This window comes from Ictalurus punctatus, chromosome 12 (genome assembly GCF_001660625.3).
Source record: "Ictalurus punctatus breed USDA103 chromosome 12, Coco_2.0, whole genome shotgun sequence".
NCBI classification, from domain to species: domain Eukaryota; kingdom Metazoa; phylum Chordata; class Actinopteri; order Siluriformes; family Ictaluridae; genus Ictalurus; species Ictalurus punctatus.
In genome coordinates, this window is record NC_030427.2 from 22229514 (window position 1) to 22256412 (window position 26899).

General features: G+C 38.2%; 1 protein-coding gene across 4 annotated transcripts in view; it reads right to left on the bottom strand.

Annotated features, from left to right (window-relative positions):
• LOC108272791 (thyroid hormone receptor beta) overlaps nucleotides 1–26899 on the bottom strand; it is a 122030-nt gene that overhangs the window by 59407 nt on the left and 35724 nt on the right. Inside the window, exon 1 of one of the 4 annotated variants that reach the window (XM_017481532.3) lies at nucleotides 20796–20814. The exons of the other annotated variants lie outside the window; for them this stretch is intronic. The gene's annotated coding sequence lies outside the window, so the exon portion shown is untranslated. Of the gene's footprint in view, nucleotides 1–20795; nucleotides 20815–26899 lie in introns of those variants that run through there. 4 annotated transcript variants of the gene reach the window in all.

Consider the following 26899-nt stretch of genomic DNA (forward strand, 5'->3'; position numbering starts at 1 on the left):
TAAGCTAACACTAATAATAAAAGCATTTAAAAATGTATTAATTAACAAAGAAAAACTTATAATCATTGACATGGTGGAGTTTTCTGTAAGGACATGTTTAGTTAACATTTATGGCCTTTGTGGAAGGAGTCTCCAGTGTCAGTGCTTTGTGACGGTCAGTAAGTTTCCCTACCGTACGAAAGCTTTCAGGAAACATGACTTCCAGGTTCTCAGTAACATGACAAGCTGAGTTTTTTTTTTAAAAATGGTCTTGTTAACTTCAACAGAGAGGTTTCAAAAAATGAGGATGGTGATGAAAGGAATGTTTACAGCTGCTGTAACACAAGTGATAACAGGAACTACCTTGTCTTGTGGACATTTCACAACATGTAACAATCCATCCATTTTCTATACCACTTATCCTACAGGGTCGTGGGGAACCTGGAGCCTATCCGAGGGGGCATGGGGCACAACGCCGGGTACACCGTGGACAGGGTACCAATCCATCACAGGGCACAATCACATACACATTCAGTCAGCCTACCATGCATGTCTTCGGACTGGGGGAGGAAACCAGAGTACCCGGAGGAAACCCCCGCAGCACGGGGAGAACACGCAAACTCCGCACACACAGGGAGGAATCGAACCCCCGACCCTGAAGGTGTGAGGCGAACGTGCTAACCACTAAGCCTCCATGCGCACATGTAACCATAAACGGTTAAAAAACATGACATGTTCATTAATAAATTAAACACAGTCATCTTTGGCAAATTCCTGTGGTACAACACTTCAGAACGTAATCAGTCACCTCATTGTGTTTTATTCCTTACCAGTAACATCATACATTTAAAAACAGTTAGAAGATTATTAAGATATGGAAACGTAATATTCATAGTAGTGCAGCATGTAGTGGCATGCAGACACCCTCTCTCGGTGTGTGTGTGTATTAGAGAATGGCAGCATGTACTGTACACACTAATATGCGCTGCATCTATGTCTATTTATGCTTGAAATGACTTCACATGACATTTCTTCTAACTGAAAGACTGAGGTCACGCAAGAATAGCACTTTCTAACCGCAGCAAGGACTTAAGCTGATGACTCCACTTGGCACACTCAAGTGCACAAAGATGCTTTTCGCTACTACAGGAAACAGCTGAGGGTGTAACACAACTCTAAACTCAGCAGCACCTCAGCTCTTGGTTGTGTAAACTGAGCGGGTAAACAAGTCTGACAGTAAAAGTTAAATCTGATAACGGACCAAAATGCTAACCAATTCTGGACACTAAAGTAGGTAGTTAGCATGTTCACACCATGCTAGCTTTCATTTAAAGTGAAACGTTAGCATGACTAACTTTATGACGAGACAGATTTCGTATTGTCTGACTTAATTGTTAAATTTACGTAGTTGATGCCACGAGTGTGGAGCCATTAAAAAAAGACTTATAAAACATGCATTTAACGATTCAAACAATGTGTCAACCCATCTCATACATCCCTTTTCACAACTTAACTTTGTTGACAATGTTTGCAGTTTGATCGTAAATTAGGGCATTAAGGACATACTTTACCTCAAGTTATTTTTTTTTACATGAATGATTTACTTTCAGTGTATTCATTTATATAACATGGTTCAAAGTGATGCAATCGATCAATATCAGTCACAAAGATAATTGCAAATAAAGGGAAAAAATGAGCGAGGATGGACTTTTCTTCTTCTCATGATCTTCAGGAAATGCAGATCTTCCTGTTGACCGTGTGACTCGTGGAATATTCCAAAATGTTCATGGGGTGAATGTCGTGGGACATTAAAATATAACATATAACGGATGACTTGTGAAAATGATTGTAAATCCAAAACTGTATAAAAAGCACCATGACCATTAGGAAGTTCCAGTTAATTGGTGGAGCAAAACATCATACAGTCAGTCTGATGGTGATTTCATTGATAAATGAGGCCAGTTGAAGCTTGTGATGACTAACCATTAAGTAAAAATGGAACACTATGTAGAACTGTTTAAAGCAGAGTAACATAATAACCCACTGATGACTGCACACAGTGAGGACTCCACAAGACCTCTGAAGGTGTACTGTGGTATCTGGCACCAAGACGTTAGAAGCAGATCCTTTAAGTCCTTTAAGGCCTCCATGGATCGGACTTGTTTGTCCGGCACGTCCCACAGAAGCTCGATCGGATTGAGATCTGGGGAATTTGGAGGTCAAGTCAGCACCTTGAACTCTTTGTCATGTTTAAAACCATTCCTGAATCATTTTTGCAGTGTGGCAGGGAGCGTGAAAGAAGCCACTGCGATTAGGGAATACTGTTACCATGAAGAGGTGTACTTGGTCTGCAATAATGTTTGGGTAGGTTGTACGTGTCAAAGTAACATCCACATGAATGCCAGGACCTAAATTTTCCCAGCAGAGCATCACACTGCCTCCACTGACTCACCTTCTTCCCATAGTGCATCCTGATACCATCTCCTCCCCAGGTAAACAACACTTTTTTCCTTCTTCCAACACATCAACTATGAGAACTGACTGTTCACATGCTACCTAATAAATCCCACCCCTTGACAGGTGCCATTGTAACGAGATAATCAATGTTATTCATTTCACCTCTGAAGTGGTTGTAATATTATGGCTGATCCGTGTACTTTCAGTGCATATATCCACTTCAAAATTCACCCCCACATAATGTCTTTTGACTTTGTTCTTATAAATATAACAAAAGACGCTGCCATTGTTTGGGAAGATTTTATACAACAAGTAGCAATCATGGCGAAGCTGAATGATCTTAGGGACAACATTATTCTTAATACCAACCACTCGAGCGGAAAAGGCTACACAGTCATTGCAAACACCTTAAACATCCCTGTCGGTATAATTAGTTCAATAATATGCAGCTGAAAAGTTCATGGATTTATAACTTTTGGTCCTTCTAGAAAGGTGTGCCACACAAGATTTCCTAAAGCGCTCGGATTAATGATAAGGAAAGTGAGAGAGAGAAACAGGCAGTCACTTGAAAAGAGTTGCAGGATGAACTGAAAGCAGCAGAATCACACAGAATAATAAGCAATAAACTGAATAAACTATGCACAGTGAAGTACAAAGAGGGAAGCATCTGGGGTATTACACGACACCGAAAAAACATGAACGGAGCGATGTACTGAGCCATTAGGAGAGAATTTATTCCCACTGGCCAAGAAACTGAATCTGGGGAGAATATGGATGTTTCAACAAGACAATTATTCCAAAAATAAGTCGGCAAAAATAACTCAACAAGGCAAGAATTACTAGATATCTTAACTGTAAAACAACAGCTTAGCAACAAGGTACTTCAGAGTGCAAATATTTTTTACCCTATTATTTATTTATTTAAACATATCACAAATTCAAATTTTATTGGTCACACACACAACCATACACAGTATGACGTGCAGTGAAATGCTTTATAGGACTGTCCGATTCTTCCATTGCTCCATGGTCCATTTCTGATTCTCTGATGCTCATGCTCATTGTAGGAGCTTTCTGTGGTGAAGAGGGGTCAGCATGGGCACGCTGACCGGTCTGCGTCTACGCAGCCCCGTATGCAGCACCGGTTCTCACCGGTTGTCCTTCCTTGGAACACTTTTGGTAGGTACTAACCACTACGTACCGGGAACACACCACAAGTCCTGCTGTTTTGGAGACGCTCTGACCCAGCCGTCTAGCCATCACAATTCGGCCCTTGTCAGAGTCACTCAGATCCTTACACTTGCCCATTTTTCCTGCTTCCAACACATCAACTTCGAGAACTGACTGTTCACTTGCCACCTAATATATCCCACCCACTGACAGGTGCCCTTGTAACAATATAATCAATGTTATTTATTTCACCTGTCAGTGGTTTTAATGTTATAGCTGATCGGTGTAAATGAAAGATATAAATAAAAGGCAGAAACTGAACTATGTTCTATATATGTGGAATAAAGTGCAGACATGGCCAGTTGTAAGTGCACTACAATGCTGTGCAGTATCGGGCTGAGGTAGTTGCGGTGAAAGAGCTAACATATATAATAAATATGTATTTATACAGGACAATACGATATTAGAAAGAATGTAGGAGGTTTGAACAAAGTCAAAGACGTGATTTTGAACTGGATACACACGCTGGATGTATATATATATATATTTTTTAAAAAGTGTCTGAATACTTAAGAACACAAAAAAACCCCTCTGAAATTATATATCAATTCAATTCAAATACAGAGGGACTCATTCAAAATTCTGACAGTGCTGACCGGTGCAGCTCAGACTTGCACTCATTTCATGTCGCACTATTCAGTATTCCTCACAGTCGATGCCAGTCTCCGAGGTGCTTTTGTAATTGGTTTGAACTGAGATGCCCGCTGTTTGAGTGGGGCCCGTGGGTGTCTCAGCATCGCTTTGCCAGTCTTTCTCCTCTCCTCGCCGACAGTTTCCATGGTGATCGAGTTATATCTGGAAGGCTGAACACAATATGTGTCGGCACTTTGCTCATGAACTCATTAGTACTTTGAGTCGGTGAAAGAGTCGAATGTTGCGATTGGAAGTCTATAGATCTGCAGGCATATTTAAAGCATTGTTTAAGGAAGTGTGATCTTAATCTCAGGGCCGAGTGAGTGTGCTATGTAGATAGTAAAATCGCCTCAGTCAACATTTTGTGTCTCACTGGCATTACATTTCAAAGATGTACATGAAGTAAAGGTACACGGTGTCTTTTACAACAACCTGTGTGTATAATGAAGATAAATAACTTCAAATTATCTACAGCCTTTAGAAAATAAAAACATCTGTGTCTGCTCCATCCCACTATAACTACACATTTCCTTGAAAAAAAAATCATTGAAATGCTTCCAAAATTGGTGATTTTTGCTTGAATGTGTGAATTCATTTAACGGCTCATGCTTGAAACATCCATTTCAATAAATCATCCATTGTAGGTTATAAAAAAAAAATCATACGGTACAGTGTCTCACAACATTCACTCAACCTGAACACATTCATCCCCTATGAAGGTGTGGAGAAATCAGACGTTCAACAGGAAGTTACATCATCCGAATTTATAGATCATGCCAAGAAGAAAAGTAGCCTTAAACGCTTCATTTTCCCCCAGTATTATCAATGGTATTATATTATTAACTGATGAGGTCATTTTGAAAGTACAACCCAGTTACCCAAATTATAGATTGAACGTAAATTTTGTAAACTATTAAAATGTCCGTAACGTCCTCATACCGTTAGCATGGATGCTACTTTACCACGTGTTGTATAATTGCTAATAATTCTTTGCTAAAAACCCAACTCTGTGACTTATTTACGAGCAAAATGCAGACACTGTCAGCAATGAAACCTTGTAACGAATGAGATATTGTTGCCTGAGATGGCCTACCGCATTTCTGACTGGTTAAATATCTGTTTTGTTAGATTCACTGTTTAAAAAAAGAGAGAATTTTTAAGAGTTACACGGGCTAAATGCCAATTGTGGAATCAGAGTATGCAGCTGAAAACCTGAAGTAAACACTATAATTACAATAACACCAGGCAACACAAGCTTGCAATTTTTCACAATTATCGCACGTTTTCTGCAGATTTGGGCAAGGACGTGTCATGTGACATCATCACAACGCGCATTCAGCCAAATCCTTCTTGGATTCACGCATATTTGAAGTTGAAGTACAACTAAAAGGACTTATTTCATTACTGCGAAAGATCGCGCAAAACAATTTCATGCAACTGCAATGTCACTAATTCAATGCAAAAAAAGCACAAAAAACTCAAAATCAAGCATTTTTAGCCACAACAATCACACAAAAAAAAAACCTCTGGGCTGGGCGACATGGAACAAATCTTATATCACAATATGGATGATTTCATATCTTGAAATTTTATATATATATATATATATATATATATATATATATATATATATATATATATATATATATATCTCACAATATATTATATTTTTTGTAAAACGATCTATACAAAATAACCGCATGCATTACTGACTGCCTTTTGACAATTCTGTGAACTAAGCACCAGTGAAAGGCACGTTCATTTTTTTCCTTTTATTTGGAAGTTACATTGAACAGAACTGTGAGAAATAAGAACAAGAAAAACAAAATATAAACAGTAAATATTAAAATATGATGTTCAAGTTTCAGGAATCCAACTGACAGAAATACCTCCCTTTTAGACACAAGTTCCTCATCTTTTACCCAGGCCTGTTCTGTATCAGTGTGTTGCGTGGCGCTTCACTCAGTATCACGTCCCTCCATTCTTGTCTTTGTTTTTGCTACAGCACACTACTAGTAGCTGCTAGCGCCTACCTTAGTGACGGAAATCCGTTGCTGAAAAGTGGCTTTTCTGACATTGATGATCTATAGAACGTCCACCAATAGACATTTTTCTCTCCATATCGTGCCAAATCGCAGCGCCCGGTGTGGTAGGGGGTCAGGAAAACTGATCTTTTTGCAGATAAATTATTAAAAGGAAGCAAATGTGGTTCCACTCTGTTCAGGAGATGGTTTACATTTTTCTTTTGTTGACTTTTCAGACAGTGTCTTACAATTTAAAATGTTAAGATGGAATCATACTTTCTGCCATGCACTGATGATAACTACGTGTGCTCCATTTAGGACTGAAATAAATAAATAAATAAAGAAAGAAAGAAAGAAATGAATGAAACGAAACTCTCACAATTTGCTGTCAGTTTAATGTATGTTTGTGCACAGGACTATACGTAGCACAGCAATACATACATGTGTTTTCCTGTAAGCAAAACCTCTCCATACAAAAACTAAACAAATCCATGTGGTTGTAGTTTAGGCTCTGAAGAATCGTCAGTAAATCCCAGAGTGACTGGAGTCTGTTAATGAGACCTCGCCCTAACCACTGTGCCACATACTGTACCGAGGGTGTGCTGTTGGGTGGGCACTAGGGAGGAATGTTTAAACCAAGATTACATCCTGTAATGCAGCAAAAACGGTAGAGAGAGCCTCAGATCAGCTATGGAAGTGGCCAACAGGCCTTAAGTAGAATCAGGTGAATAGGCAAAAAGCAAAAAAAGGAAGGTACTTGCAGTCATATGAGAAACAACGATTATAAAACGATTCTGGTTCAGTTTTTCATTCCCTTGTGTGTGAAAATCTTAGTCCCAACGGTTTGAACTTGAAAAGTTTCATTTATACTTTAATTTCCAAACCCGGTTCATTCTGGAAATTCCTGCAGATATTAAACTTGCAGTACATGGATTATTGCAATGAGCAATATGACTGCTCATAGTTTTGCCTTATGTAATTTCTTTACATAGAAACAATATTCTGTACATGTTGCTTTATAATGTGCAAAGAAGAAAACATGACGGTGCATGCTCTAATAGGAAAACAACCAACATCACACTTTTCTAATTGACATGGCATGCATTTTTTTTTTTTTTTATCCATTTACAGTTACGTTAGTTAGGTCCTGTTATCACTAACTGTACATCAGCTGTAAGCAATTGTTCTCTCACTTTCTTTTAAAGTCAATAAAACAGATCAAACATACCTTGTCATGTTACCAAGAAACTTCAACACACAAGCTCCTCTGTCCTTAGACCAGGGGTTCCCAAACAAGGGGTCGTGACCTCTTGATTCATATAATGGGGTCGTGAGAGAAACTCACTGTCTCCTGTTTTGTTTTATTCATTTATTTTTGTACAAATTAACATTAGGAATATTGGTCCAACTATGAAGACAAATTTAAAGTGTTACTATTCTGAAATGTTGCTGGGAGTTACAGACGGAGAAGCCACATTTAAAAGAAGAGCTATTTTAGTCTATCCTGACTCGCTGCACTATCGTAGGAGTTGGACAAATTGGACAGATTTCTCCATCCGTCTATCTCTACTAGTCCCTCCAGTGATTCTGACTCACTGGAACAACAAAACTAGAAAAAAGAGACAAGATATCAATATAAAATATCAATCTAAACCATTTACTGAATGTGAAGTCTGAATTATAAATACAGCTTTAACTCTGACTGTTGCAAAACACGGACACTGGAGACTCAATAAAACTTAATGATTAGCCTTTTTTTTTCTTTGTTAAGTAACAATTTATTAACATTTTTAAAATCCATTTATTATTAGGTTTAGATTATGTGGCGCATCCGCCATACACATCCCTGTGAATTAGCTGTTACTATAGAAGAAAAACAGATTAGAAAGAGCATGTTAATATAAACCTGAGATTTGAATTACGGCTGGTAGAGAGGTGCTGCTATAGAGAATATATTCAACGTGAATTCAACAGCGCTGCGGTAGAAACCTCATTAATGCTGTATATTGACTGAAGGGATCAAATATTACCACCTGCTCTTTACACGTACACCGACTCTACATCGACTCTGAAAATTCACTGGTGCTGAAAATAGGACAAAAACAATTTTCTGATTTTTACACAAACAGCTAATCGTTCAAATTGCCGAATTGCTTCTGATACTTAATGAATTTATGTAAATATGTGGCTAAAACCCAAAGTGTATGTCACTTACTTTCCTGGATTAAACTAATCTAATTATTCTATTATTTTGCAAGAACACAAATAGAAAAAAAAAAAAAGGAAGTAACTTTTACTTGAACCGATTGCACAATAAAGTGGTTTTTGAAAAGTTGTTTTTTTTTTCATATATTTCTTGTTTTGTCTTGGATTTACGGCATTGCATTCTGAAATATTTTGAAAGACTGAGTGTTTCGGGAAAGTTTTCTTGGTTCACCCTCTTTGTGGTTCTCAGTCAAGTGTGTGTGTCATTTTAGTCTTTATTACGACTGATGGAAGTGCACTTATGTTTAAGGTGTTCGCGCCAAATAAGTAGTATCGATGATGTTTACCTCTGACTGTTTTTTTTTAAAAACAAAGGAACAAAAGATTTAATTTTATTTGTGCAATTTAACTCAAGTTTGAGTAAAGATTTCTTATATAACAAGAAAACGGCGAGTTAAATGTACTTACATTTAAACGAATAACCCTTGGTTTCATGTAAACCTTACTTAAAATGTCAAACATTTCAGTGTCATGTTCAACGTATTTGCATGTCCTTTACAGATGCAAATACTTTGCGAGAGTCTATAGGGCAAAAACCTTCAGGCCATATGGACTGGTTTGCCCAACTGATGCATATGATGCATGAATATTAAAACATGTCGTTATGTTGTTCATATTCTGAAGGAATTGCTTTTAATGACTATAATTTCTGACGATGACTTCTATGAGAACAGAATCAAATAACGAGCAGCAATCAGAACAGGGTCATTTCAGGGTCGAATAATATAACCAGTTAAAGTGGTCCAAACTTACATTCTTCACCTTTGTAATTCACAATCAAACCGCATGCTTTTCCAGCCCAAATATCACTTATATTTAAAAGGAGATAGATGGTCAATGTGTAGGAATACCATGAGCACAAAAAATAAGAATCAAATAAAACAATACATACTGATAATGAGTCTACACTCAGCACAGTGAAATTCTTTTCTTCACATACCCCAGCATGTCAGGAGGTTGGAGTCAGAGCGCAGGGTCAGCCATGATACAGCGCCCCTGGAGAAGAGAGGGTTAAGGGCCTTGCTCAAGGGCCCAACAGTGGCAGCTTGGCAGTGCTGGGGCTTGAACCCCCGACCTTCTGATCAGTAACTGAGAGCCTTAACCGCCAAGCCACCAACTCATATTCTAATGTATTTATAAAAATTGTTAATATTAAGGTTTAAAATATTTAACTCTTTTTACCAGAGAGTTTCCACCTGTTTTGGCGATGCCCGTGTTCAGCACTGAATTTATTTGTGACATCACACTACATGGTAGAGCTTAATGGCTCATGTGAAAATCAGGACTGTAAGAATTTGCAGGGTTTTTCCCCCCAGCCTACTAAGTGTAAATTCTATAATTTTATTTTGGCACTTGTATACGGTGTGTTACTATCAAAAAAGCTTTAGTTGTGCTGCCTGTTTTATCTCCGTACCACTTTTATTGTGGAGAGGTGTGAATTGTTTACCCAGCGGGGGGCTCAAACCCCTTCCCTTTCCCATCATCGTGCTAACCAGCACCTAAAAAAGTCATGATACTCTACACACAGAAACCCAACAGTGTCATGACTAATCTAATAACAGATTTGTGGCGATAAAATAATGAATTTGTATATATTTTTAATTGAAAATGTCAGATAAGTCGATAAGTTGAATGCCAGTGTACTGTGAGAAAGGGTTATTAATAGTGATGACCAAAATGATAGAAAATATCTTTAACAAAACATAGCGAGATTCTTGTACAAAAATTAGGACTGTTACAGCTTGATACGGCTTATTTTGGAGGGGGGAAAAAAACGTCATAAAATAATCTACAATACAAAAAATAACTAGTTTTTAAAAAAGCTAAGGCTCTGGAATTTGTTTAAAAAAAATTAGTTTATTTAATTTGTAATTTTATGTAGAAAGTTTCACAAACAGATATACAGACGGCAAATAGAACAGTAGAAATCACCAAGATGGTTTATGTTAAATGACATCGTCTCGGTTGATTTGGAGATAAATTTTATTATTATTATTATTATTATTATTATTATTATTATTTATAACATTATATTTTCCCTAAAAATGACTGTCCATAAGTGTGGAAACGATGCATGAAAGGGTTGAATAGATTATATTAGTTTCACTGTAGTTACTAAACAATTTATAATACAATATTTAAGATGAATAGACTGTGAAATGATATCTTGTAAACTAAAGAGAACCAACACTCACTTGGTGAATTATGGCTTTGGCCATGCACTAACAAGCACTGTTTGTTTTTTTTTGTGCAGCTTTCCAGATGTCGATTAGTTGGCTCTGGACAGTAAATGGATGCTTAGGTGAACCAGAGGTCAGTCCTAAAGCCAAAACAAAAGACCCCATTGCATTTGTATTTGCTTTACAGCAGAAACGGTTGTACAGCGGTTGTAGCTAAGACCCTTTCTAATGGCACCCACAAACAAGGAGAGGACAGGAGGCTGAAACGCCTTCCCAAAGCAAAATCCTTACAGCTTATTGCTTAAGCGTCCATGTTGCAATGTATTACTCAACAATTTTTCTGGATCCGTTAATCATATGAGTGTAGGACTCGTTTCCAAAACTGAAATTGTTCAATGAACTTTCGCCAGTAAAGCCAACATCATGATCTGCTTATTTACTGGCTTGCATACACAGGCCTAAGGAATCTACAGTTGTGGGCAAGACAATATAGATCCCATTACCAGTATTCCATCTTTCAATTTCAGCTGAATATTGGTAAATCTGACATTTGAAATGATGTAGCTACAGCCAAGAAAACTCATGGCAACCTATGTTTGACCCTTTAAACGATAATAATACATTATCTTTTTACACTAATAACTTGCACAGAGACATGTATGGTGGATGCTCAACATAAACAGACGTGTGTAAAATAAAAGTGTTTTAAAACTGTGATGAGATGTTTAACATTTTTGTGGTTAGCAAGTTTGCCTTGCACCCCTGCGGTTGGGGATTCAAATCCCACCTCTGCCCTGTGTGCACAGAGTTTCCATGTTCTCCTTGGGCTTCAGAGTTTTCTCCGGGTACTCCATTGTAGGCTGACTGGCATTTCCAAAGTGTCCGCAGTGTGTGAATGTGTGTGTGAATGTGCCCTGCGCTGAGTTGGGACCCCGTCCAAGGTGTCCCCCGCCTTGTGTCCCTGGGATAGGCTCCCGGCTCCCCGCGACCCTGAGTAGAATAAGCAGTATGGAAAATGGATGGATGGAATGAGCCTCCAGTGTCAGCGCTTTGTAACACCACCTAGTCGTTAATTATTTTCCTATAACAGCACGCACCAATCGTGTTTTATTCCTTATAAAGTTGCTGAATAATATGCTTTTAAATGAATAATTACAGTATCTCACAAAAGTAAGTACACCCCTCACATTTTTGTAAATATTTGATGATATCTCTTCATGTGACAACACTGAAGAAATGAGACTTTGCTACAATGTAAAGTAGTGAGTGTACAGCTTGTGTAACAGTGTAAATTTGCTGTCCCCTCAAAATAACTCAACACACAGCCATTAATGTCTAAACCGCTGGCAACAAAACCCTGACACTGAGCCTAGGCCGTCTTTATGTGGAGCAACAATTCTTTGTTTTCAGATCCTCAGAGAGTTCTTTGCCACGAGGTGCCATGTTGAACTTCCAGTGACCAGTATGAGGGAGTGTGAGAGTGACACCAAATTTAACACACCTGCTCCCCATTCACACCTGAGACCTTGTAACACTGACAAGTCACATGACACCGGGGAGGGAAAATGGCTAATTGGGCCCAATTTGGACATTTTCACTTAGGGGTGTACTCACTTTTGTTGCCAGCGGTTTAGACATTAATGGCTGTGTGTTGAGTTATTTTGAGGGGACAGCAAATTTACACTGTTACACAAGCTGTACACTCACTACATTACATTGTAGCAAAGTGTCATTTCTTCAGTGTTGCCACATGAAAAGATATAGTCACATATTTACGAAAATGTGAGGGGTGTACTCACTTTTGTGAGATTCTGTAGATACTGACTAGTAAGCTTACAGGGATTACTCGGCACATTCAGTTTATGTGCTAAATTGTTTGTTTCCTTATTACAATACATCAAACGTGGAAATAGTTGTATTGCTATTGCACCTATTAATCCTGTATTTCTCATCGCACGCTAACGTCTAGCTTCTGTTCTAGTACACTTCATTATGCTTACATTATGGATCAATTATAGGTTTGACACTTGATTATAAGCTCCACCCAAGTATAATAAAAAAGAAATACATATTAAATGGAGGTGAAGATATGCATTGTTTCGTGTTTTTCACAATCCATTTGGGAAGTAGAGCTACTGTAGCGGCTTTTTTTTTTTTCTTGTCTTTTCTCAACATATCTTTTACAAGAACTTGACAGAACTGTTACAAAAACAGAGCAAAACCACAAAGGCAGAGACTGAACATGCAATTCAGCATGACCTCTTTAAAGAATTGGCACTGTACAATTTGCAATGAATAGAGCAGAGGTACTGGCCGTAATCTGAGAATGTGCACAATAATAATATTTCGATTAGCAGCTCATGCCTAGTGTTTGTGCAAATAAATAAAAAAATAAATGTTGGAGCTATTTTTAAATCTTGACATAATTGCAAAATGTGGGACATCGCCAATGCAGAAATAGGGCAGGACTGAACCACACCTCTTTTCGTATGTGACACTCTGTAAAGCCTCAAAATAACACGCAAGACTGCTATCACACCCTGTTACTGTAGCACTGATTTACAGCACTGGAAGACTAAAGCATGACTCAGCACTGAAGAACAGACACGGATCCGATGAAAATGAAAGGACAAGTGGAATGGTAGAGGAAGTATGGAGAGTGATGGAGTCTTGAAAGAAAGACTCTCAGGAGCAGATATGGTATACACGGTGCCCATGGCAGTGTTGTAATTAACCTCTGTGAGCCAGAGGGCCAGACTTTAACCCTATTTGGACAGGATTAAATTTACATGAGGACCCAATTCCAGTTCCGTCATTTGCAGGCACTGCTCCTTGATTTCATTACTGCTTGGCTGTTTTTCTCCCACTTACCCTTTTTTTGTTTTTACTAACTCTGAGTTGATCTGATTTCAAGCAGACAACTATGTGATTCTGCAATGTGCTGCCTCTTGCATTGGAAAAAAAAAAGAGGGTTTTCTGTTCACTATATTGAGTCGCCTAGCCATATTAAACACTCACCAGATCACAAAAGAGAAGAAGCTCTAAAAAAAAATGTCCTTGAGTATGGGCTGTATAGCGTCATGTCCATACTATTTACACCGAGCGCACGTTATCAGGAAAAAGAAAACAGACTCAGTCAGAAAAGCGTTCACCATATCGTCTGGAGATGGCGAGTTCGCATCCTGACAATCCAAGAGAGCACAATTTGCCATGCTCTCAGTGTAGGAAGTATAGCATACTCTCTCTCCCTTGTCGACCACTGTGAGCTCATGCATGCAGTAAGGCATGGATAGAGCTTTCCTCTGAGTGTGTTACGTCGCCTCGTCAGCAGTTAGAAAAGATACGGTTGGCTGGCTTTACAAAGCAGCTGTTAGCCTTCACCCTGCCTGGTTGGTAGCTGTTGTAGGGGAGACCTGACTGGTAAGAGGATATTGTCCAAGACTAAAATTAAGGAGAAAATTGGGGGGGGAGAACCCACAGTATCATGTAACATTTATGAACATAAGCATTTGTAATAAGCATTTGTGTCACAGTCAGTTCCTTAGTACTCCATCATCTTCTTTTTGAGGTCAAATTTTTATTGTTGTCTTAAGAAAGATATTTCTTTATATTGCGAAAAACACAATGGGTAGGCAATCAATGAATATGTTACGCTGTGCAAACAGGAAGTGTGGCATAATTGCACTGTAAATCAGGCAATGTGGCTCAAATATAATAACATCCACATGCTAACAGTGACTCATGAAACAGACAGTGCACCCACTGCACTCTTGCTATTTGCTACTAGTAACTCATCATTGTGTGAGTCAGAATTTTTTGCAATAGCCATAAAAACCTGAAAGCTTTTTTTTCATAAATTTGACTCTCAGCAAATGAGTTGGCTGTATTCTCTTTTTGCATACTGGGTATGTAGTTTCTTTCTACTCAGGAATCACGTATTGCATTTACATTCACATTTATTCATTTAGAAGACGCTTTCATCCAAAGCGGCTTACAAATGAGGACTCATTGAATTTGCTTGTATTGGACATTGTATTGCTCATTGAACCCGTGAACGTACAGGTTCTGGTGCAGTACAATGGGTTATGTTGTTGCTGGTGGAATGAATTTTGCTTATTACCTCCACAGGATTGATAATTGAGAGGTGAAGGTGAAGTTATGTTTGGAAGTAGAACCCAAAATCTGGTAAGACCTCACCTGTGCAAGTCTGAAAAGGCCATTGTTAAAATGTAGTGTCAACCGATAAAACCTTAATAATTATAACAATGATGTAATAGCTTGTGGTATGCAAAGCATTGCCAAACTTGCCGGATGTTAAAATCAGGCATGTTAAAATCATCAATCATCGCTCCTACGCCCCTGTCTAGTACACAGTTAATTTTAGGCAGCCTATGTAGCAAAGTAACTACAATGTCGGATATAATATCGATATCGTGATAAATAATTACGCGATACACTTTTCTGCGATATCGCTGGTATGGTGATGCATTTTTCATGTTTTGAATAATTCCAAATTAAATGGTACTGAATGGATGCTGCTGATTTGACATAATTGTATTTTTTATTTTATTTAATCTTTGTAGGCATTAAAGTAAAGTATTGCCAAACTCACTTTCATGGTTTTTTGTTTATTTTACTACTGTTAGCTAAATTATGTATCGTGTATCGTATAAATGTCCTCAAGTATCATGATGACATTCTTGTCGTCCAGCCCTATACAATGTACCAGTGAGCGAACGATAAATAGTTCTACATGATATAATAATATATGAATAATAACTGATAAAAGTACTACATTTGATATCTAAAAAAAAAAAAAAAAGCAGGATGTTCTAGCAGTTTTCCGACTGTATATCAATTGATGCTCCTTGGCAAAACTCTTTCTTTTATAGCAGGAATTGTACTATAATTTAACGAGTAAAGGGGATGTTCTGTATTTACTGCTCACAAATAACGCATTTTCAGTTGTGAGGAAAAGTTTGTGGATTTTCTGCTGAAATGTCATGCGGCAAATCTTTACAGAGCAAACGGTTTACGTAAACAGGTTCATTGAGGGAAAATGATGTAAACCTTTAAATTTAGCAACTAGTGAAACCTCCATGACACTAATTACAAACAGATTTTCGAGCTGCTTTTCAGCCCTGTACAAGAGTGAACGTTGCATGTGAACACACACACACAACAGGCGTAGCTTTACTATATGACTCAGATTTAGCCATTTTAAAATAGAGTTTTCTTTCCTTATTATAAACAACAACCTTTTAGGAGCCACTTAGACAGAAGTCCATAAAAAAAAAGGTATATATATATATATATATATATATATATATATATATATATACATGTTATCCTACTGCTGCATGACTCCTCAGAACCGCAGTATGATGTACAGCCATTAATATTTTGACTGATTGCAAATTAAGCGTGAACATGTCTGATTAAGCTACTGCAAACTAAATTGATCAAAACAAAGTGTCTTGTAAAAACACCATGACACACCCTGTTGTGTGTGTTTTTTTTTTTTTTTAAAGTGCCAGGGTGTGTCAAAACCACCAAATAAGACACCATGTGTGCACTCATCCACTCTAAAGAACTTCACTATAATTTACTATGATTATTTTCATCTCCAAAATTCCACAGCCTGCGCAAAACTAGTAACGCACCCCTGAAATCTGACAACTTGCAGCGGTTAACAATACCGGGGCTGCAAACGCGAGCCGCATTTGTCTAGTGAATAACACCGCATATGTGCTCCATATGCTCTGCCTGCTCCCTCTGACTTCCTCACCCAGTGTCAGTAACTAATTCTAGTCTGCTTGATATAGAACAGTCTACCCTTGCAAGTGCACAATCTGTCCACATGTCTGCATATAGACGTTCGACGTGCCTTGACAGACAATTACTCCCTGCTGCAATGCTCCATGCATACATCCTGTTTGCCATTTACAGTCTATCTGCCATCATATCACTCAAACACCACCCTCGCCACAAACAAGTACTACATAAATATAGAGTCTAGTCTGATATCCAATACAATACAGGATATTGCCAGACAAGTAAATTGATCAAATTGCTATTTACACTATTTACACTTCAAAGCCAGTTGGTGTCGGAGAAACGATTCCTGCTGATACAGTAGTTGTGTGTGAACGTGGTGTTTATATAGTCTGGGGTTTAACTATGCTAATGGATGCTGTAAAACTGCTTCAGCATCAGCATGCTGGCACATAATCCAAGAATACTGATATTTCCTTACATATCAATATTTACCCTACCACAACTTTATGACTGAAATTTATACATGCATATACACTCACCGACCACTTTATTAGGTACACCTGCACATTCATGCAATTATCCAAATCAGCCAGTCCCATCTAGCAGGAGTGCAGTGTATAAAATCGTGCAGATCAAGGTCAAGATCTTCAGTTAATGTTCACACCGAATACCAGAATGGGGAACAAATGTGATCTCAGTGACTTGGCGTGGTTGTTGGTGCCAGATGGACTGGTTTGAGTATCTCAGAAATTGCTGATATATTGGGATTCTTTTGGGACACAAAAACAAACAAAAAAAAAAAACATCTGCTGAGCAGTTCTGACAGTGGGAATACCTTGTTGATGAGAGAGCTCAAACAAGAATAGCCAGACTGGTTTGAGCTGACAGGAAGGCTATGGTAACTCAAATATTCACTCTTTACAACCATGGTGAGCAGAAAAGCATCTCAGAACACACAGCATGCTGAACTTTAAGCCGGATGGACTACAAAGGTAGAAGACCACAATCGGGTTCCACGTCAGTCAGTGAAATACAGGAATCTATGCTACACGTTCACCAAAACCGGACAGCTAAAGACTGGAAACACATTGCATATATAGTACAGAGGACTTTGTACTTTCCGGTTTCACAGTAGCTGGTCAAGCTATGTTTTTTTGGGTTTTTTTTTTTGTCTTACTAACTTCAAGAGTGAAAAAAGCGTGGCTGGTGAGGGAATGACTAAAACATACAGTGAGTGATAACTGGAACACTTGAAGGGCGACAACAATAAATGTAACCATAAAGTGGTGTAAAAAAAAAAAAAAGTACAACATTGTTCATTTATAAATTGCAAATTTTAATATTTGGTAAATTGCTGTGATTTAAGAGGAATAAAACTCTTCAAGACATGCTGTTATTGAATAATAACCAACTTTAGGGTGGTAACAGTAATCACGCTTCGCACCGGACCGCATCACACCACGCTGGCATTGCTAATTTTCCTAAACGCAACATGCTAATTTATTTTCTTCTCATTATAAAGCAACATGTAAAGAATATTCTTTATATGTATCGAATATACCATATGTAAAGCAACATAATACACTCTACATGAATGATCACAAACTTGTAAGAGTCTTTCACTTGTGAAAATCCATGAAAATACACTGAGGTTAAAATGTGCAGGATATATATATATATATATATATATATATATATATATATATATATATATATATATATATATATATATATATATATATTTATTAGTGTATATTTTACAAACATTTTTACATTTACAACTATTTACTGTGCAACATCCCATAATTACTACAGATCTTTATTTATTGGCACATAAAAAAAAAAAAAAAACGTTTATAACAAGTCTATTCAGGATGAGTGTTTTAATTACCAAGTGAATCAATCTTCTTTGAAATGAATCAATGAACACATGTCATGAGAACTATTTCAGTGTTTCAGCTTGCTGACTGGAATTATATTGAATTGAACAACACTACCCCACGGTCTCTCTTTCATGTGATAGACCAACAGCTCGCTCAAATTCAAGAAGCCTTCACAATATAAAACATTCATGAATACAAAAGAGTCCTTATAAATACAGCACCGTGGAAATGAAAGGATTTTAATCAATGTATTAACATCATCGGTTCACTAGCGAGCAAGGGTCTAACAAGGAGTTTCAAGTTTTAATATAGCAGATGATAATCATCTGGGGAAAAGACAGACATGACATTTCCATTTTAACCAGTGGTGACATTAGAGCTGTGGGAAGTTCGCCATCAGATATCAGATTACATGAATTCACGAGGGCAGGACAGTTGCACAGCGGTCAGCTTTACTGCCTCGCGGCTCCAGGGTTGCCGGTTTTGATCCTGAGCTCTGGTTACTGTTCGTGTGGAGTTCCACGTGTGTCCTCGTGGGTTTCGTCCGGGTTCTTTGCTTTCCTCCCACTTCCCAAAAACAAGTCAGATTTGGTTATGCTAAAGTGTGAATGTGTGTGTATAGTGCCCTGTGATTTAAGGTGTATCCTTGCCTTGTGCTTGGTGTGCTGGGATAGGCTCTGGATCCTCAACAGCTCTAATCACGATAAAGCAGTTACGGAAGCTGGATGAGTTCAAATAGAATGTGAAAAATACACAATGAGCCGAGTTTAGGAATTAACAGAAATGAAGGTAATGCGCAAGTACATTTTTGTTTCTTGGTGTACAGACAATTGAAATAGCCCCTACGTGGGTCTGAAAGCTTAGCCCAGTTTAGCGCACTTTTATCTTTGTGAACCAACAACCATTACAATACACATGGAATAGAGTGAATACGCTAAAACGCTAAAACAAGGCAGCATAGGCGCGATCGGATCGCTCTGGACAAAGAGGAACAACGGCTCATCAGGACATTCCAGAGCAACAAAACAGGACGCGTCTCAATCCAAAAGGAAAGGGAGGGCAGAGGAGAGGCAGAGTGAGCTGGCATGATCCTGGCTCTCATCTTCATTGGCTGTTATTTGGACTTCCCCCATCCCAAGAGAGTTTGTCCCATGCTGTCCTGGCATAGCCCACTGCACATATGTGTTGATGAGGCCATTATATAACCCACTGGCCTTGGCTGCTACCCTCACCTTCATTTTTCCTCACTGTTTTTTTCCGCCAATTTGCAGCCATCGCTCTCTCCCTAGCCACCCATCCTAATTTTGTCTCCAAGATTTGCCCAAGGCCTCCTGGGATTTAGCTCATACACAATTCATGTTGCCACCAAGTAAGGGATTATTTGAAGCTTATTTTATCATGATACGTTCTTGTAGCAAATTCGCATAATAACATTTTAGGAGTATATATCTAAATGACAAGACATAGACTATTCAACATACATTATTTTGTTACCATGGACGCGTCACTACCACTAGGTACTGTAAAAGGTCATTCGACATTTTCCCAAAACAAAAACAAACAAACAAAAAGCTTAGCAGTGTTTTTATCCATGCTTAGCTAGTAAGAGATTTAAAGTGAACAAATGCCCCAATGTATTTATACGTACTTATATAGAATTAAATATGTTGCGTTGTTTATTTTTTAGCTCATGTCCAAAACATGAAAAACTTCAATAACAGGAAAAAGCGCCATGCGTGTTAGTTGTCGAATGAAAAGTTTGCTTTAAAACCACAAGCGCACTGAAGAAACGTTTAGGACGTGTGCGATTTACACACGAAATGTAGTGTTCATGATAATCCAGTGGAAAAACATTTGTATCCTACAAGAGTTTGTGCAAATTGACTTATAACGAGACCCAATAATGAACACTGTGAATATTGCTTCACATGCTTCAAATCATATACTGTAATTTGCTTGAGTTACTGAAATATTTTATATGATTATGTTCAATTTAAATCGTTGATTTACAGTACAACTGCACACACATATTTAGTGAAACTCATATTTAGTTTCATGGTAAAGACGTGAATGTAAGTAATTTAAAACGAATCCATAAAGGAAAACAAACAAGACTAGCAATTAAATGAAGTCTCTTTCACTATTTCGTCATCATTTGGTCATTTTCAGCTGTCTGTGAGCTTTGCTTTTTCTGGAGTTTTTTGCCCGTCACTAGATGTAAATTAGATCTACCGTGAATTTTTTTTCCCCCCGTTCCACCTATGAAAATACACCATAGTACTAAAAGATAGATGAATGAATGCCACTGTAATTAAAAATGAAACATTACTACTAAATAATTTACATAAAACCTTCATGAAACTCACCCAGTGAACAGACTTATAGGATGGTCTTATACTTCAAATGCACCCAAAATTAGCTCTCTGATAGACCTGCTCTGAATGGGGCGGCCTTTATCTCTAACGCACACATGTTGCTCCTCCTGATTAAAACAAAATGGACAGTGATGATAGTTTCAAGTGTCAACAGTAATGTCTACGACAGTAACGTGCGTATTGAATTTTCAAAACCGTATACTGTATAACTGCATTGGGCGTTCAAGAGGAGCAAACAGGGTTGGGTTTGACCTTTACCTCCATCTGAACCTGCTGTTGTTCTCCATGAAGCCTGTCAGAGCGCTGAAAATAGCCCCAAACAGCAGCCAATACCCCCTGCTCCTCATTACACACGATCTGTTTACTGTTCACACATGAAATACCCCTGCACCCCCATCAACACTTGGGCACTTTATTTATCCGTGGCAGATTATTGTCTATTATGTACCATACGTATGCTGATTTTCTATAGCGCAATAACAATATCATGCGTTATTATCATTTATACCTCGGTGCTGTTCTCAATTCTGATTGGTCAGAAGGTTCGAGTCATTTTTCTGTAACAACACGGATCTGGCAATAATACCAACTACAAGGTTTATATTGGTGCACTCGGTCTAATACATTATCGTTTCTATAGTAACGACTTATACAGGGATCATCATTCTTATGGCTGGATCGGAAATCTGTCGCAAGGTTGCGATGGGCTTTCACAGGAAACAATGCAAGAACCGTTGCCAAACGTATTCATAAATTCAAATTCAATAAGACTGGAAGTGTTGTGGACCAACCGAGACGGTCACGAACATCCACTGACGAAGGCACAACCGACGTGGTCCTGGCATACAGTACATAGCCCCCTATGTATGGAGACTTTTGGGACACCCTGTATATATAGTGTGTGTTTAAAATTAACATTCCTATTATGGATTTGGGTTTAGGCGAGACAGACTTGGCTCAGTTCCTGTTTTCTGAAGAACACACAGCACACCCCACAAGCCGAGAGTGAGAGCTGTTTGTCACAGCCAATTTTTCCATGAAGTGCTCATCTGATGTACCAATACAATATTTTTCTGTCACCTTCTCGCCCTGATTTTTTTCTCCTTCTGTCGTTTGGAGCTTGAAGGCCAGCCAACTTGCTAACAGCATGCATCTCACTTTTTTCTGGCTAGTGATGTATTCACATTTCACCTCCTTGGTTGCTTTTGAATTTCACATAGACCCGTATGAATGAGCCAAGGACTTGGCAGTTTGTCTTGAAAGTCCTTAAGTAGTTGTGACAACTTGCCTTTGTAACACTGTAAGTCAAGGTTGGGGAAATCCATAGAAATGTTTCACATGGATCACATGCAGCCAATAAATAAATAAATAAATAAATAAATAAATAAATAGTAATACAGACTTGGAGAAACACAACCCTGCTGGGAAAAAAACCCCAATAGAAACCATCAAAGAAATTGTAATGGTTCCTACTACAACCACCATTAAAACCATTACCAAATGTCACAGGTGTTCTATTGGTCCTTAATTGGTATCCACTAGACACAACATGCCACCAATAGAAGGCAACAAATGAACAGGGACCATTACAGTTTCCATTAACATCAATATAATTTCCACTATAACCATTAAAAATAATTCTATGAGGGTTTCTATAGTTTTGTTCAGCAGGCAATACTGTTTTGTTTATAATAGCTTTATAATAAATTGCTTCATTAATTATCTTAAGTGTTGCAGACCAACCGAGAAGTGGACGTCCACAAACATCGTCTGACAAAGGCACAACCGATACATAGTCACCTATGTATGGAGTCTTTTGGGACATCCTGTATTTCTGCTAGCGGAGCAAAAAATAAACAGAACATTACTCATATTGTGTCAGAAATGTCAGTGACTCAATATTAATTTTGTTGTTTACAGAACTATTGAATAAGATAACTATTGAATAACTATTGAATCAGCCTGAGGCTTCATACCATGTTTCTGATTCTGAAAAGATTGTACGTGATGTGATTGCGTGTCAAAAAGTAATTTTAATTGAATAAAGCAAATACCTTTTTTAGGCAAGAAAAGCTAAGGCCCTTAAGTGTACAATGGTTTAATACCCAATTTGACCTGCAAAAAAACAAATTGAAGATCGTCTTGCATTTGACATTTTTAATGCCCCCCTTTTTCCTGGACTCAAATTTGTCCCTGATTGTCTCACGCCATTTGGCTGTGTAAGAAAGGAAATAACTAATTAAAGGGAAAGGATGCACGGAAAAGGAAATGAGGACAGGAGGAATTGAGCACAAACATATTTACCAAATGAGATGTTCAATGAAGCGTAACTTTAAAGCGAGTTTAGAAAAATCATTTCTTGTGTTCCCAGCTGTATTACGCAGTGACTAACAGTGATTACACACTAACTTATCCTTAATTAAAACATTATTGCACATGTACATCACACAGTTAAACGCTGGTGTTTTAGCCTATACACGGTTTGACTTCTCAGTTTTAAAGCAAAGTATATTCATTGACTTTTATGCAAGAATTTTATTTATACCTATTGTTTATTTAACGCATTATGGAAAAGTGTATATATATCAAATATTTTGTATATTTTTTTTTTATTGTGCCCTCCACTAATATTGGCACCCTTTTTAAATCTGAGCAAAGAAGGCTGTGATGAAAAATTCCCTTTATTGTTTAAACTTTTGATATTTTGTTGAAAAGATTCACAAAAACCCCCTGCTCTCATGGATATCAAACAATTGCAAACAAAAGACAGGTTTTTGCCGCACAACACAGCTATATTCCTTGGTCTAACCCATTGTTATGAATGACTAAGGGAATTTGGCGTATATGTTAGCTCATATTTATACCCCTGTGAAACAGGAAGTCATGGTTGAAGAATTTCCTGTTCCTAGTCACCCGGGTGTTGTAAAAAAAATTAAAATATAAATGGGAATATACTTCAAATGTATTTTCTCATATGACTTCATGGGGTGCCAAAAAATGTTTCACATCTATATTTAACAGAGATTTTTTCGATGAACCTCTGCTGTGTTTGCAATAGTTTGATATTCATGAGAGCAGAGTATTTTCGTGAATTTTTTTTTTTTTAACAAAAGATCAAAAGGTTAAACAATAACGACAAATTTTCACAGCATTCTTTGCTCATATTCACCAAGGGGGCCAATATTAATGGAGGGCAGTGTATTTGTGGCTTGAATCTTTGTAGAATTTATTGCAACTTGAGGTGGACATCACATAATACAACAAAAAATACTTCCGCATAGGAAATGCCTGTGTCCCTGTGTCTCCTGTCTCCTTGATTCCTCCAACTGGCATGTCCTTAAAGATGGCAGACTTTGATTGATATCCAGATAATGTGTTGAAGGAGGTAGGATCGAGGAATCAAGGAGATCAGGTTTTGGATCAGGTTGGAGGAAGCCGAAATGCACCGTGTAAAGAAATGAGCTCATTTCTTGCAAAAGCAGAATTTGCTTGAGTAATCATGAGGTTAACACACTAAAAGCATGCTTCATTAATTGTTTAATCACAGACAGAGCATCAGCAAAACGTTTCACTATGTGGGCTCGGGGCTCCTTCCACAGTTTGCTTTACTGAGAGCTTTGAGTTTCAGGCCCGGAGGCTCCTCACCATAGACCTCACACCTCTCTTCTGCTCTCCAAACCACACATCAGAAATGCTCTAATCATACAAATCCACAACTGCCCACGCAAAGCCAAATAAACACACATTTACACACCAGCTCCTCACCCCTCTAACCCTGACTGCTGTGGAAGACCTAAAAATCAACAAATCCAACAGTCTTAATGTGAAGTAGCTTCTGAAGTCCCGGTGATTTGCCAGCAATACTTCACAGACGCAATGTTTAATCATTTAAACATTGAATGAGTTCAGTTCTAGTAACTTGGCTACCTGCCTAATCTTCCAGCAAAGCTGCAGACTGCTGTATATTTTTGTGGGAGGCCATCACTGGCTCGCTTTGATCACGCAGTCCGTCTTTATTCATACAACACATAATGCAGAAAGCCTAATCCAGCCTTCGTACAAACACAACAGACACATCATACAGACCTTTTGCAGATTGAAAAGCTGGATTAAGCTGGATGCGTGCCTGTGGGTGAAGCGTGACTAAAAACACTTCAGAAATGCTTTAGGTGTCAACTGGTCTGTGATATAATGACTTGCTCCGAATGCCAAAATGGAGCATCCAGTGTAACAACCTACAGTGACTACACCACGTTCGGGAAATTGAGCTTGATGCCCTGCTCTAAAACGGTTTAAGTCCTATCAAAATAGTCCAGGATTATTCATTTCAAATGATATTTGATTAGACACACAACAGGAGAACATGAAGCCATGTTTTCACCCAAGCATTTTTTCCCTGCGTATTATTTACTTAAGAAAAATCAAGCTCCGGGTTAATAAATCAATAAAATGTCACTACACTACAGTCGAGCTCGGTTCTTTTTCTTTTCGTTGCCGAAGAGATTAATGCAGATGAAATCAAGTCTATGTAACTAGTTAAATATTACAGAAATGACAGCTCACCTGACAAAGCGTAATAATATAACGAATAAACGAAACAATCGCAATCTGTTCAAATAATCATGATCCGATGATTATGTTTACGATGGCTTAGCGGTTAGCACGCTTGGGGGTCTCGAATCCTGCGTCCGCCCTGCAGTCCCTCCAGGACTCTGTGATTTTGCGATCACAGTAACGAACGCGAAATCAAGCAAACTCCGCAATATTCAGAGAAATTCCGCAATTATTCTGAATTACTGCAGATTTGGGCCGAAATGCGTCATGTGACGTCATCACAGCGCGCTTTGAGCCAAAGCCCTCTTCGATTGACGTGCGTCGAACATGAGTACAGCTGAAAGGTCTCGTTTACCAACAAACATTACCGCGAAACAATTTCGTGCGATTGCAATTTCAATGCTCAATTCAAGCACAAAAAAAAAAACTCAAGTCGCATCGCAAATTTTTAAAAAAAGACGCCGCAAAATGAATGTGAAACATCACCATAGCGACAGGTACACACATTTTTGATGCGTTTATGTGGAAAATACACTGTACAAATAAATGAACGAGCTGTTGCTATAGAAATGATAACATTTTAAAACAAGCACGTCAAGTATAAACTTGTGAAGCTGGGACAGCTCTTAAAGAAATTTCATCAACAATCCGAGCAAGCAGAATCAAAAATTCTGCAGTACTGTGGTATTTCAGAGCCAGCATCTTTCCTGTAATGTGTACACTGTTCTTGTTGGGGTATTTTTTTTTTTTGGTCTTTTTTTTGCAAACACAAGCACTCACAGTAATCACATCCAGTAAATCTTCATCTTTAACACTGAAAGTATTTGCCTCGTTCTTAAACAGTTTTCCTTCACAATTTCTTTCAGCTGTTTTTGGTTCACCAGAGTCCCTGAATAGGATGCATTGCTCATAAGACACAGTAAACACAGTGTCGCACACACACACTTTCTGTTATTGTCCCGACGGCAAAACAGGACTCTTCAGTCTCTGTACTCATAAAAGAAGTTGAGTCAGATGTAGACTCCTTTTGAATAGCGCATATTGTGCCCAGGGATTTCTCCTCAAGCTTGCTGTCTGGCAGCTGATCGCTACTGCACACATGTGTATCCATTCCTCTGTGCATCTGTGCGTGTGTGTGTGTGCGCGCGCATTTGGCCCTCTCTGGCTTGGAGTGATCAGTGTTAAGCAGAAAGACCGTGCCCTTCTGAACAGCTGGCTGAAGAGAAGGAAGTCTTTGTCTAGTGGAGACGTGAAGACCTCGTCTCTCTGTATTACGACTCTCATCTGACGGGAACTGACACCCTGTACTAACATACAGTTGCAATCAAAATTATTCAACCCCCATTGCAAATCAGGTTTATTGTCTAAATTTACAGACTTTCAGCTGTTTGCAATGAACAAATCAAACAAAAGCAATTGAAATAGTTCAACACAACGAATGCTTCAAGTGGTTTCCCTAAATTCAACTGAAAATGCAACTTATAATGACTTCTCCAGTTTCAAAATTATTCAACCCCCTGAATAGAATCCCTCACAACAGC